A 14431-nucleotide genomic window follows, 5' to 3' on the forward strand; every position below is an offset into this window, starting at 1 on the left:
ATAGGGGTTGTCTGTGCCTATAGTCATGTCAGTTGCGTCTTTCTTCTCCGTGATCACAAGTTTGAGTCATTTCAAAAGTCTTCTCTACTGACTGACTCACTCACTCATTAAGACAGTCTTTGTCTCCATCTAATGGAGAAATAATGTAACTTCTTCTGTTGCTTTATGGTCAGGGACTATTTTTTTTTTCTCCAGCGGAAGGAATTGGCTTTTAGTGATTCATTTTACTTCATGAAAGTTGCATAGATACATATGTTTCGGGATTAATATTTGTATTGCGTGGTAACCGTTTTATAAAAGCAATAAGGTACTCCAGGCTAGTGCTGTATCTGAATAAGTCACGGCTGAAGGGCGTTGTTAGGCACGACCAAGCGGCAACCTCCCCGTCTCTCTCTTGAAACCAACACGGAAGTGAGTTAAACTGCAATTCATTAACTGGCCGCTTGGCCTGGCTGCAGAAGTGAGTCAAATCTGTATCTCCCTCATGTTAAAATTACCAACTTTACAGCAGAAAAAAACGTGTTTACAGCCTGGTTCTCTCTGTGGCTTTGGTCTATACAGCTAATTTTGCCCTTCATAACAACTGTGAGGGGGGTGAATTTTTTTTATAACTCATCCGTTTAGTTGATTAATATTTAAATTTAAGGGTGTGGCCACTTGAGTGACAGGTGGATTCCCGCTGATGTCAATGCTAGCCGTTTGTCTGCTGTTACTAGCCGTCACTTCACCTCAGCAAATGTTGCTGCTGAACTTGCCTTCTCTGCAGTGTTTGTGCTTTTTTTCGGGATTATTTCATACAATTTAATACTTGGGTACAAAGCCCACGTCTTTGGATTCAGTCGTTGTCGTCGAGTATCGTTTGAGAGAACAACCAGCGCTGTATTTCAGTTGTTTTCCTCTGTGAACAGGCACTAATGGATGTCTAACAATTTTGTTGCTTTTTGGGGTTTTCAAATTTAAAACGTCAATAAAGGCTTGTTCGTTCTGCTCTCACGGAACAGATGGATTATATGCTTATGTACCGTCAGGTGAAATCATGCAGGCGTCGGCGCTTTCTCCGTTCATGCAATAAATGCACATCCATGAATGAGCGCGGATTTTCTAGCGCATTTAACGTTACTTGCACTTCAAAGGCAATATATCTATGGTTTAACGGTTTAACCCATTTGAGAGGCGGCCGAAATCAGAATTTAAAATGGACTGAATAAGCTCTCTACGAACTTGAGCGATGCCGCGCTGACGGACCATGAAAGAGTGACTGACATGTATGCACATAAATCACTGTCACACACAAACACTCTCGAAGTAATACACAGTCTCACTTGTAGCCATGTATTTTAACTATTATAATATTTCGAAGGGCAAAAACAGGAACTTTTAATTGGCTTTACATCATCAGCTAACTCGATCACGTCGAGCTAGGTGATTTCAGATAGCCAGGCTCATATCTATGGCCAGGCTCCTCAGCTCCAATCACGCACTGTTTGCCTATTTTCTGTTATCCGGGAGTGACGCAAGGCCAAGATGGCGACGGACGGCTCCGCCCACTTTAGGCTTCAAAAATGCTCTTCAGAAACCTACGGGTGACGTCACGGACACTACGTCCATATTTTTTTACAGTCTATGGGCACGACGCAAATATGAAACATTGGCCGAGGTTCTCGGTTAAAGCCAGTGGGTATTAATGTCTGGCTATAATTGTTGTAGAAATTGTGTTAAGACCTTTGTACACCCAAATAGTTGAATTTCCAAAACAGCCTAATACATGAATGAACCTCATCGATTATGGTCTAGTCTGAGTCTAACATCATAACTAACATGGTCAGGCTGGTTGTTTCCATGTCCTAATGCTGCGGCAGCTTCCCGCAAAAGCTCACTAACAGATTTCGCCATATCTCGTCGTCTCGATTACAATATAATCACATTTAAATAATTTCGTTTCACACATTAAACTCATGGACACGGACGTCGATGACTTCGCTTTACAGAAGGCGTGTCTCAGCGCCGTTACTAGAATAAGCCACACCCACTCATTAACATAGAATTTGCATGCAGGTTGTCTTTGAAAATGAAAACGAAAATGAAATCTGTGAAATAAAAGAGGAATTAAAATGAAAACGAAAATTTACATTTGTATTTGAATTGTGTCACTATTATTGCGTGAGCGTTACTAAAGAGCATTGTAAAAACTGCATTTGTAGTTTCTTTTTCACGTTTGGCTTTTCATTTTAATATTGGCAGTCTTGCCTCGAGACTGTAGTGAAAATGAAATGTGAAATCACCAATTGCATTTTATTTTTCAATTTGACAGGGATAATGCTGTGAAAATGAAATCATTTAATTTCATTCTCAATTTTGTCACATATTTTGCGTACTGTTTTCTGTAATGAAATCGTTAATTTGGTTTTAATTTTCATTTTAATCATTTAATTTATTTATTTAAATTTGGCAGAAAATGGCTTCCATAGGACAAATGCTTTAATGGGTGAACTAGAACGGGGGAACATTAGAAAAACAACAGGAACTTAAAGAAACCCTTAACCAATATAGAAGAAGGAGGGGCCTGGCTCAGGCTGATTTTCAGGAGTTGCAAATGTCCACCCTGTCATGAACCATTTTTTGGCTAAAGTTAGTATTTAATGAGCACATGGTGTACAGCAGTTAGCAAAGTGATTCACTGTTGAAGCTGACTGTGCACTGTTTAAAATACATATTTAGAATTTCTGAAAAGTTTTTATATTAATTAATATTTCACAATGACAGGGTGGACATGTTAAGCTTGACAACAGGCAACTACAAACACAATATGATGAAAATTAGGAAATATAAGTGTAGATACTTACGTGTGTGTTGCAGATATTTTAACCTCCACTGAAGAAAGACCAAATGGGGGAGATGATGTCACTGAGTACATCAGTTGGTTTCTTAAAGGGGCGTTTACCCCATAATGGCAGGGTGGACAGCAATTTCAGGGACACATGTAAACTGCTTAATATTATTATGAAGATAAAATATAAATAATCAGAATGACTTGTTTAATTAAACAGCTTGCTGAGGACAATAAATACATTCAAAAAGTATTTTAATTTTATGTAATTTAACCACTTTTTACACTCACTGAATTTAGCTGAGCAGCGTGTGGGATATGCCAAAATCACATACATCCAATCAAAGAAAATGGTATAAAATCAGAAAAACACATTTCAAGAGACGTATCATTGTTCTTGTATGTGTGTAAGTGCTTGGCCATTTATAATAAAACCTCAGAATTTCATTATTTTGCATTATGTTCATGATGACTGAGCGATTCTGATGAGGACACCAAAGGCACTTTATAGTGATATTGACCCACGCCCAAAAAATATTCAGACTTATAAAACCGTTATATTTAATCTAAATGTTTATATCAGAAGTAAAACATATTTTAAATCATTCTTTTATTTATTTAAACTGTTATTGTGAACATGCACTGTATTTATGATTATGACTCATAATGAAGATGTACGGTTTTCCTTCATCTGCCGTTAGATAAAGGCTAATGCGTCAGTTTCACTAAACGGCCCAGCGCGCTCGCTGGCGCGGACATGTAGGAACGGATGGATGTTTGCTTCATGTGACAGGCTTGGTTAGTTAAATTATAGTTGTATTATCTTTCTGTATATGTATAATTTTCTTAAAATGCTCTGTCTAAAAGCAACCAAAACGACATTTAACTCCAGCTCACCATCGGTTCGCCAAACTGCTCCGTCTCCAAAACGTTCGTACACATAGGTCACAGTTTGCGTGCAGATGCGCACATTTTCCGTCAAGTTAGTTTTTATAAATCACATCTTATGCGTCGGAAGTGTCGTCCGCCTCTCTCAGAGCCTGTTCTGTGCGACGCAGCGGAGATAAACGAGGCCCAGATGCTGTTCCTATCGTTTTCCTCTTCGTGTGTTTCACAGGAGGGTTTGGAACAGCTGAACAGTTGCACACCGACACCTACTGCACTAGAGCGGGATATTATACCACATATATCTCTAAATCCTGTTTAAAACCTCTTACATAGACATTTCAACAGTGCATCTGTTATATTCCCTGTTTCTGGACTATTATCTAAGATGCTGGATATTGTAAATCGAAATGTTCATGAACAGTATGGAAAGTCTAATTACTAAGAATGATCAAAAAGCGGTGTTCATTTGTGGGGATTTTAATATAGATCTCTTAAATCCCAATAAACTGACAGATGAATTTATCGATTTAATGTTTAGCATGAGTCTTTTCCCACTTATAACTAAACCAAGCAGAATATCATCACACTGTGCAACTCTAATAGACAACATATTCACAAACCGAATGGACAATAGTCTAAAGAGTGGGTTGTTACTAAATGACATAAATGACCATTTGCCAGTTTTTGTGATGTGTGTTTGTGATCATGTGAAGTATAAGGAAGTTAATGAGATTAGTTACAGGAGAATCAGAACTGTTGAATCAATAAATACACTCAGAAGTGAATTACTTGCATATAATTGGAAAAAATTGTATGATGAGACTGATACCAATAATGCATACGCAACATTTCTGTCCACTTTTAAATCATTATATGACGAACACTGTCCTTTAAAACAATTTACCATAAAGCACAAATTTAAAGAGAGACCATGGATGACAAAAGGATTAAAAAATGCTTGCAAAAAAAAGAACACCTTGTATAAAGAATTTATAAAACACAGAACTAAAGAAGCTGATAATAAATACAAAAGATATAAAAATAAATTGACCAGTATCATGAGGATAAGTAAGAAAGATTATTATAATAAAATATTAAATAATAATAAAAATGATATCAAGGGTATATGGAAAGTGCTAAATAATATTATAAGGAATGGACCAATGAATAAAAAATACCCTCAGTATTTTATAGATAAAGAGAGGACTTTAAGCAACATGAAAGATGTGGTCAATTGGTTTAATAATTTCTTTGTAAGTGTGGGAGCAAAGCTGGCCGATGTAATTCAAAATCCACAGACTGAAGGTGATGTGAAGGCAGTGGATTATTTAGACAGTAACCCTAACTCTATGTTTTTGAAACCAGCTGAGGAAAATGAGATTATTGAAATTGTTAACAATTGTAAGAATAAAAAGTCAACGGACGTGAATGATATTGATATGGTTTTAATTAAGGATGTCATTGGTGCAATTGTTAAACCGTTAACTCATATTTATAATTTGTCTTTCAAAACAGGTGTATTCCCAAGCAAAATGAAAATTGCTAAAATCATTCCACTATATAAATCTGGAGAGAGAAATCAATTCACGAATTATAGGCCATTGTCTTTACTCTCTCAGTTCTCTAAAATAGTAGAAAAATTGTATGTAATTAGATTGGATAATTTTATTGAGAAGCATGAATTATTGGTGGATAGTCCGTATGGATTTAGGTCAAACAGATCTACATCAATGGCATTAATGGAGTTAATTGAAGACATTACCAGTGCTATAGATAACAAACAATATGCAGTGGGAGTATTTATTGATTTAAATACAATCGATCATCGTTTGTTAATCAATAAACTGGAAAAGTATGGTATCAGAGGAGTTGCATTAGATTGGATGAAAAGTTACATAAGTAACAGACTACAATTTGTTCAAATGGGGGAGTACAGATCGGAGTGCTTGGGTATCACCTGTGAAGTACCACAGGGGTCAATATTGGGTCCAAAATTATTTATTATGTACATAAATGACATATGTAGGGTGACTAACCTCTTAAAATGTGTGATTTTTGCTGATGATACTAATATATTCTGTTCAGGGGAAAATCTGAAGCAGCTTTTGGAGGTGGTCACATCAGAAATTAATAAGTTAAAATTATGGTTTGACTTAAATAAATTATCGTTAAATCTAGATAAAACCAAATTTATGCTGTTTGGTAATCGTAAAACCGACACACAAGTAAAAGTTATGATTAATAATGTTAAAATAGAAAGAGTGTATGAAAATACATTTTTGGGTGTGATTCTTGATCATAAAATTTGTTGGAAACCCCATATGTTAGAACAAAAGTAGCGCAGAGTATTGGAGTAATGGGGAAAGCAAGGCATGTATTGAGTAAAAAAGCACTTTTTATTTTGTATTGTTCACTTGTGTTGCCTTATTTAAATTATTGTGTTGCAGTATGGGGGCAACACCTACAAAACCACCTTACAAACATTAAGCACAATACAAAAAAGAGCAATTAGGATAGTAAATAAGGTAGGATATCATGAGCATACTAATTTACTATATTTAAAATTGCACACTCTAAAGTTTAATGATCTCGTTAAATTTAAGACCGCTCAATTAATTTATAAAGCAATAAATAAACAGTTGCCTGGAAACATACAACAGTTATTTACAGATAGGGTTGGGGGTTATAACTTGAGAGGGGATTTAAATTTGAGTCAACATAGGACTCGGACAAAACTCAAAAGTATGTGTATTTCGATTTGTGGGGTGCTTTTGTGGAATGGTCTGAGCAGTTCGATCAAACAAAGTGTTAATATGTTGCAATTTAAAAAAAGGTACAAAAGTTGTATTTTTGATAAGTACAGAAGTGGAGAGGGTGAATGATAATTCATTATGGTTGTAAATGCTGCTTGATAATGGTTTTTGTTTATGCTTTTTTTTCCTTATCTTAATATCAAGATAAAGCATTATTTTAATTTAGTAGTTTTTTTTTTTTTTTTTTATTATTTAAAACGTTATGTTTGATTTATCTTGTTCGATTGTGAATTGGTTTGGGTAGTTACTGGGGGTAGGTCTTGATAAGCCTAGGGCTTCTACCTATCCCTTTTCGAACAGGTTGATTATTATGCAAAAAAAAAAAAAAAAATGTTATTTTTCTTTTGTGTTTATTTATTTGTATGGATACTTCATACGCATTGCTGTCTTTTTTTATTTTATTATTATTTTATTAATTATTCGAAATAAAGATTTCATTCATTCATTCATTTAAATGACTGACATCCTGAGGTTTGCATTTATTATACATTCAATCCTTTTGTTTTGTATTAGGACACAAATGATTCATAATTCAAAAATAGAGCTGGATAATGGCCAAAAATATCATCATAATTTGTTTGTTCACAATTAAACTCCACAGAGTAAGCTACCTTTTAATTTAGGGCCCACATTTATTATTTATTTTTCTTCCTAAAGTGTGTTTTATTATATTTTTCTGGATTCTATGTTTTATGATTGAATACAAATGTAGCATCAAATATGATGTGTTTTGAAATGAATAAAAACTTTCATTTTAAATGTAATCAGCCAGTTTCAGTGTGTGTTTAACAGTAGTTTTTCTCAGATGAAACGGGGGAAAGCTTGTGAAGTGACTCTGAAGAGCAGCTCTGGAGATGAAGATCATGTGGAGTGTCCTCATACAGTGAGACTGTGTGTGTGTGTGTGTGTGTGTGTGTGTGTGTGTGTGTGTGTGTGTGTGTGTGTGTGTGTGTGTGTGTGTGTGTGTGTGTGAGTGTGTGTGTGTGTGTGTGTGTGTGTGTGTGTGTGTGCAGATGCTGAAAACACTGAGAGCCTCATACCTGTTTGAGTTTGTGTAAGAGACTGTTGTCATGTTGATTTATACTGTGTGATAGGCTGTTAGATTAATCCATTTAGACAATCAGCCATAGTTTCATTAAAACATAGATAATTCTTTTAAATTATGTAGATCCCCTTTGTGCAGTTGCAGCGGAGAGCCCAGAGAGCCCAGCCGAGGAGTGGACGAGGCTGGCGATAGTGACGACTGCTCAGCTGGAGACGGCTCATCCGGACAATCCCACAGGCAAAAAGCTCAAGAAGAGAGCACAGCTATCTGCCGGATCAGGTGCTGGGAGGATGGCGAGAAGAGGCGTGCAAACGAGCATTGGAGTGCAGCCGACAGCAGTGGCTCGTCTGAAAACACCACTGGGAGACTGGCGTTCCCTCATTACTGGGTGGCCAACAAAAAGCTCAAGAAGAGAGCACAGCTATGGAAGGGCAAGGGGAAATTCACTTCCCAAAAGGCAGGCACCACATAGTCTATCCCAGTGTGTCACTGACTGTGTTGCACTTGGCAAAAAACACAGTAAATAGACAATGTCAGAAGTTCAGGTTTTTTCTTTTTTTTTCTAAGCCTGAGGTAGTCGTGCTACTACGGCTGCTGTCTCCTCTGTTACGGCCTCTACTGCGTCCTCATCTGGCTCCAGTGTCCAAAGGACCAGACAGAGTTAGATGACCAGCTTTGTGAGAACACCAATTGGCCCTGTCAAACAAAGCAAAGTGGATGAGGAGTTATCTAAAATGATTGCACTGGATTTTCAACCTTTTTCAGTCGTCAGTGACACTGGATTTAGAAGATTCTAGAAGGCAATTGATCCATCATACATTGGTAACACTTTATAATAACGTTCAGTTGTAAGTCATTTATAAGTGGTTAGTTAATGATTAACTAATCATTTAAAAAACATTCATAAATGATTAGCAAGTGATATACTAACATTTTATGTATGTTTTGTAAATTCCGTTACAAGTCATTTACAAGTGATTAGTTAATGATTAACTAATCATTTACAAAACATGACTATGCGTTCATAAATGATTAATAAGTGATATGTTCATTATTTTATGTTTTGTATATTCAGTTGTAAGTCATTTACAATTGATTAGTTAGTGATTAATCATTTACAAAACATGAATATGCGGTTCATAAATGTTTAATAAGTTGTTATTTTTTTCATATGTAGGCTATGTAGCAATTAGAGGGTGCAGAAAGTGTTGTAAATGCCTTGTATACACATACAGATCATCTGTAACAGGTAAGTAACAATGTTTAACACAATGATGTGTAAACGCATGAATAAATCATTTACAACACTTTCTGCATCCCCTAATCTAAAGTGTAAACTATTCATCACTTGTAAATGTGTTACACATCATTCATAGATTACCACTTCAAGAATCAAAAAGGCATAAGATCAACGAATCGTTTCTACGAATGATGTGTAACACATTTACAAGTGATGAATAGTTTACACTTTAGATTAGGGGATGCAGAAAGTGTTGTAAATGATTTATTCATGCGTTTACACATCATTGTGTTGAACATTGTTACTTACCTGTTACAGATGATCTGTATGTGTATACAAGGCATTTACAACACTTTCTGCACCCTCTAATTGCTACATACATACGAAAAAAATAACATAATTTATTAAACATTTATGAACCGCATAATCATGTTTTGTAAATGATTAGTTAATCATTAACTAATCAATTGTAAATGACTTTTAACAGAATTTACAAAACATACATAAAATGTTAGTATATCACTTGCTAATCGTTTATGAATGTTTTGTAAATGATTAGTTCATTATTAACTAACCACTTATAAATGACTTACAACTGAACGTTATTATAAAGTGTTACCCATACGTTTTACCGAACCGAAAGACTATATCAAACACTCTGATGCCACAGCTCTACAGCAGAATTAAAGAAGAGGTGAAGGTGAAAGTCAGCAATGCCTCTGCTGTGTGTCTGACGACTGATACCTGGACGTCTCGGACAACTACAAGTTTTATGGCAGTCACTTGTCGATCAAACTTAAAAATATATATGAAGAGTGGGAATCTCAAACAAAGTGGTTGCTTGTGTTACTGACAATGCCAGCAACATGAAAGCAGCTTTCCGGAAAGCTGAATGGAAGCACTTGCCATGCTTTGCCCACACATTAAATCTGATTGTGAGGGAAAGCTTAAACCACATTCAAGGGACAGTGACAAACTCATCAACACTCTTGACTTGTGTCAATCTATGTTTGTTCATGTTTATGCATGTTCATGGTATGAAGCAGAGGTGCTATCAGCATCTGGATGTGGTGGACCAGTACCTCTCCCTAACTCTGACCCTAACCCTAACCCTAACCCTGACCCTAACCCTGACCCTGACCTGACCCTAACTAGCTGCACATTGACCTCTGGGTCCAGATGTTGGTGACCACAGGTGCTCAATCATTATGGCTACTCTGACAAGGTGAACTCAGATCCTGGAAATGATGAGCACTGTGTCATAATCACTAGTCTAACACACACCAGTGTATGGATGTATGCAGAACACATGCAAACGTAAATGTCTACAACACACTCTTATTTCTGTTTAAGTTAGGAGTTATTGTAAAGAGTTTCATGTCATTGTGGGAGAATCTGCACCAGTGGCTGAGCCAGAAGGGTGTCCCAGTGTGGAGAAACCGCATCAGCGTTTGTTGAATTATTGTTATTCTTACCATAAATTAAATCACGTGATAGTATTTATAACTTGAATTGACAGTTAATTTATTTAGTTTGCAAATAAAGTCTTTCTCCATTCTCCTCTACCTGGCGAACTGCTGTTTAGGTGAGCGCATTTACGTTTACATTTATTAATTTAGCAGACGCTTTTATCCAGAGCGACTTACAAATGAGGAATACAACAAGCACTTTGTCTCGAGAGAAAGCAGTAGCAGGAGAAGTGCTAGCAATACATGGTGTCAGTCACTGTCTGGAACAGTGAAAGCAAGGAGAGCACTTTCTGTGAAGATGTTTGTTGTTATTTTAACAGTCGTGAGGAGAATGCAGTTAAAGAGTTTCAGAATCAGTATACACAGTTTCTAAAGGACGTTATTGTGTGTGGAGGCCTCGTATCCATAGTGTGGTCTCACTTAAGACAAGCCTCACTGCTTTCAAACCTATTTTATTTATCTGACCTCCTCTCAGAGGGTAAAGTAATATCTGTTCTGTTGAGTACAAGGTCTTGTAATATTTTTTGTGTTTGTCAATATTTTTGTGAGTTGTTTAATAATTCCAAATTGGTTCAATTCATTAATGTGTTGTTTTGTAATATTACATTTAATATAAATGTCTTTTAACATCTACATTTTGTCATTTTATTTGTAGGCCTACTTAAAAAAAACAAAAAACAAAACGTTATATCTGAATACAGAAAATGTATTTCTTTTATAACAGCATATAACCTATACACTATATTATCAGAGCATATATGTTCATACATCATTTATATAGAGCATATATGTTCATACCGATACATGGCAACTGCTCAGAATCATTGTCATTTAGAAATAAGATCATGTGGGTGTTTGAATGGAGATCACAATCTTTTAACAAGTAATTGTGCCGCTCTATCATATAGTAGACAAACAAAACTGAAATTTAAGTCATTATTCACTAAAAATCTTTCCCTCTGCTGCAGCATTTAAATGTCATTCTCCATTCTGCATATTTAAACAATTGCAAAAAGCAATAGCGTTTTGCAATCAGTGTTGTCCTGTGAAAAAGCAACCTGTCTTAGCACGCTGTTTTAGAATCTAAGCGCAGATGCAGTTGGAAGTTTTGGCGGCAATTGTGTCTGGTCCCTCTTTATAACCACAGTAGGGCTGCTTCTACCTGATCTGCACTCAAATCCAGTCTTAAAACATATCTCTGTTCATTGGCTTTTATTATCTTGTTTTGTTCTTCTCTGCTTTCTTTTATTTGTTATCTTATAGTCTTTTATTTTGTGTTGTACAGCACTTTGGTCTGCCTTGTTGCTGTCATTAAATGGTGTAGAAAATCCTGCTGTGATCTGATTGGCTGACTGAGTCTTGATAAAGAGCACCTGTGCCCCCTTACTAATTATGTTTCAGTCTCCTCTTGTTTGAACCAAAAAGCTGTCGTTCAGACATGGCTTGTGTGGAATTGTTGCGTTGTTGACCATGTAAGTTTCCTTTTTTGATTGTTTGTTTAGTTTAAAGGATTATGTGTGTTTGATATGATATATTGAATTCTAGTTATGTTTAGTAGCTCTTCAGTGTTATACTCATTTGATTGTTAAAGCTGATTTCAGATGTATGATTTAAGATTTGCAATTATGTTTGTATTTATTAATGGTTTTGTTTATGGGTTTTAGAAACCAACAATTACCATCTGTGAAATGTCTACTCCTATATGTCACCACAAATAAACTGGGAAAAGTACTTGATGGCTGAATGAGTTTTAATGGACCCACCATTCCAGTAGCAACAGCCAAATCAGCCTAGAATTTCTGCTAAATTTCTACATGGTCCTTCGAGCCGGAGAGGCTACTGGAATGGAGACTGAGGATGACTGTGTGAAACCTAAACGTTCATCAAGGATTGTAAAACCTCCAAGATGGCACTGTTGGAAACTCAGAATCGAAGACCAGGGCCCGGTTTTTCAAAAGTAATCCACTAGGATTTTGGATAACGGATTGGATCAAATCTTGAAAATGGGTTTTTCAAAAGAAAAAACGGATTACATAATCGGATTAGATCACGTAATCCAATCTTGGTTTTGATCCGGATCAAACCTTTAGTTTGGGTTTTTCAGAACTTTTTTGTAGGATTTGGATCACTTTGATCCAAAAAATCTGGATTAAACTGATCCCATCAGAAGGGTGGATTCAGCGTGGATTTCATGCCCAAAATGTAATGAAAACTTTAAAAATGTATCAAATAATACTATATTTGGATCATGCAGTATCTTACAAGATATCCTATTTATTCATAAGGTTTTAATTTTATTTGTTCATCCGTCAGGCTACAGTGATTAGGTAGGCTTTAACATATTCAGCCTTTCAGTATAGGCCTACAGCAAAGTAGAAAGAGTTTGGCCTCATAAAATAATCCCCCAAACAGCTGTCAAAATTGACCAAAAACAATACATTTTATTCTGTCACTAATTGATATATATATATATTCATATTGAATATTTATTAGTGATGCATGCAATGATTACAGAATAACCAAAAAAATGCAAAGAATGGCAATCACTGATTTTTGAAATCCAAAACAAATCCAAATCAGAAATAGTGTCTAACTATTGCGTCCCTTGTTGCACGTCCTGTTTGCTCGTTCTGGCAGAATGCAGGAGGTTGGTTAGGGTCTCCAAGGGGCTCAGGTGCATCATTGTCAGCACAGAGAGGGACATTGCGCTTAGTAGCGATGTTGTGCAGGACAATACAGGCAAGGGTTATGTTGCATGCTTTCTGTGGTTCCGCTCTCAGGTAGTTAAGGCATGCAAAGCGCCTCTTAAGAACTCCATTTAAACGCTCAATTGCACATCTTGCTCTGCAATGAGCAGTGTTGAAGCGTGCCTGCGCCAGTGTATTTGCTGTTAGAAAAGGAGTCATCAGCCATGGTAGGAGTGGGTAGGCACGGTCTCCTAATATTATGCCATCCGGTCGGTTGGTTTGGAGGTCTCTATATAGAGCGCTCTCCCTCAGGATGCGTGCATCATGGACAGACCCAGGCCACTTGACAACGCAGTTGGTGATGATGAGGTCAGCATCACACACAAGTTGGACATTGATGCTGTGCCTCCCCTTTCTGTTTATAAACTCCCATTCATTCTCACGAGGTGCTTGTATATGCACATGTGTGCAGTCGATTGCTCCAATAGTATTGGGCATATTCCCCAAAAGAAAATCATCACATCTCTCACCACATCACACACAGCTGATTTCACCACTCCCATATAGTCACCAACAACTTGATAGAAAGTCCCACATGCATAAAATCGGAGAGCAATGAGGATCTGGTCTTCCACAGACAGACCGTGACTCCTTTGGGTTCTGTGTTGAAGTTTTGGCCTGAGAAGGTTCACAAGGTACTCTATATCAGCCTTCCCAAAGCGAAACCGGACATACAGCTCCTCAGTGGTGTATTGCTCCAGTGGCTTGGTACGTTCAACATACACCCTTTGACGGTATCCTCTCCTGGCAAAGTGGTGGTGGACAACATCTGCCATTTCACTGTCTCTCTGTGAATCCTCTGAGAAAGGCTGATTTATATGGCTGTGTAGTTGGTCTTTTCAAACACACCTATTACAACTGATTAGTTTTGGCTTGTGTTCAATTGAGGCAATTGGACCCAAGGCCTATAATTGATGAACAATGTTCACTATAGTAAAGCAACGGAACCATGGACTCAAGAAGCTGTAACTTCACTGCTGCTGAAACCAATGCACTACTAGAGGGTGTTCGGTGCCATTATGGAACAATAGTGGGAAGTTTTAATTCTGCTAAGGATACCAACAAAAAGAAAAATGATGTTTGGATTTTAATCACAGAAAATGTGAATGCCATGGGGTCTGGCCAGAGGAGGACCACAGACCAAATCAAATTGCGGTGGAAGAATCTTAAGGCCAGGGCAACAAAGGACCATGCTGAAGCCAAAAACCCACAAACAGGCAACAAGCCATTTAAGAGGGAAGATTACACAGATGCGGTCCTCGACATCATTGGAAATGAGAAGTCGCAAGCTCTCCATGGTATTCAAGGTGTTGTAGGGGATGGCGAGCCTTGGATTGAGGAGGAGGAGAATCTGCCAGTTCCTCCTGAGGCTGATCCAGAGAGTGTATTTATATTGAATCTC

General features: G+C 37.0%; 1 protein-coding gene and 1 pseudogene across 2 annotated transcripts in view; both read right to left on the bottom strand.

Annotated features, from left to right (window-relative positions):
• LOC311090940 (uncharacterized protein) overlaps nucleotides 1-14431 on the bottom strand; it is an 846260-nt gene that overhangs the window by 682592 nt on the left and 149237 nt on the right. The window lies entirely within an intron of this gene.
• Nucleotides 12835-13805, bottom strand: LOC311097216 (putative nuclease HARBI1; annotated as a pseudogene). Its single transcript has one exon. The product of its transcript is annotated as a putative nuclease HARBI1 (transcript).

Source organism: Abramis brama (genome assembly GCF_963993115.1).
Source record: "Abramis brama genome assembly, chromosome: 1".
Lineage (NCBI taxonomy): Eukaryota > Metazoa > Chordata > Actinopteri > Cypriniformes > Leuciscidae > Abramis > Abramis brama.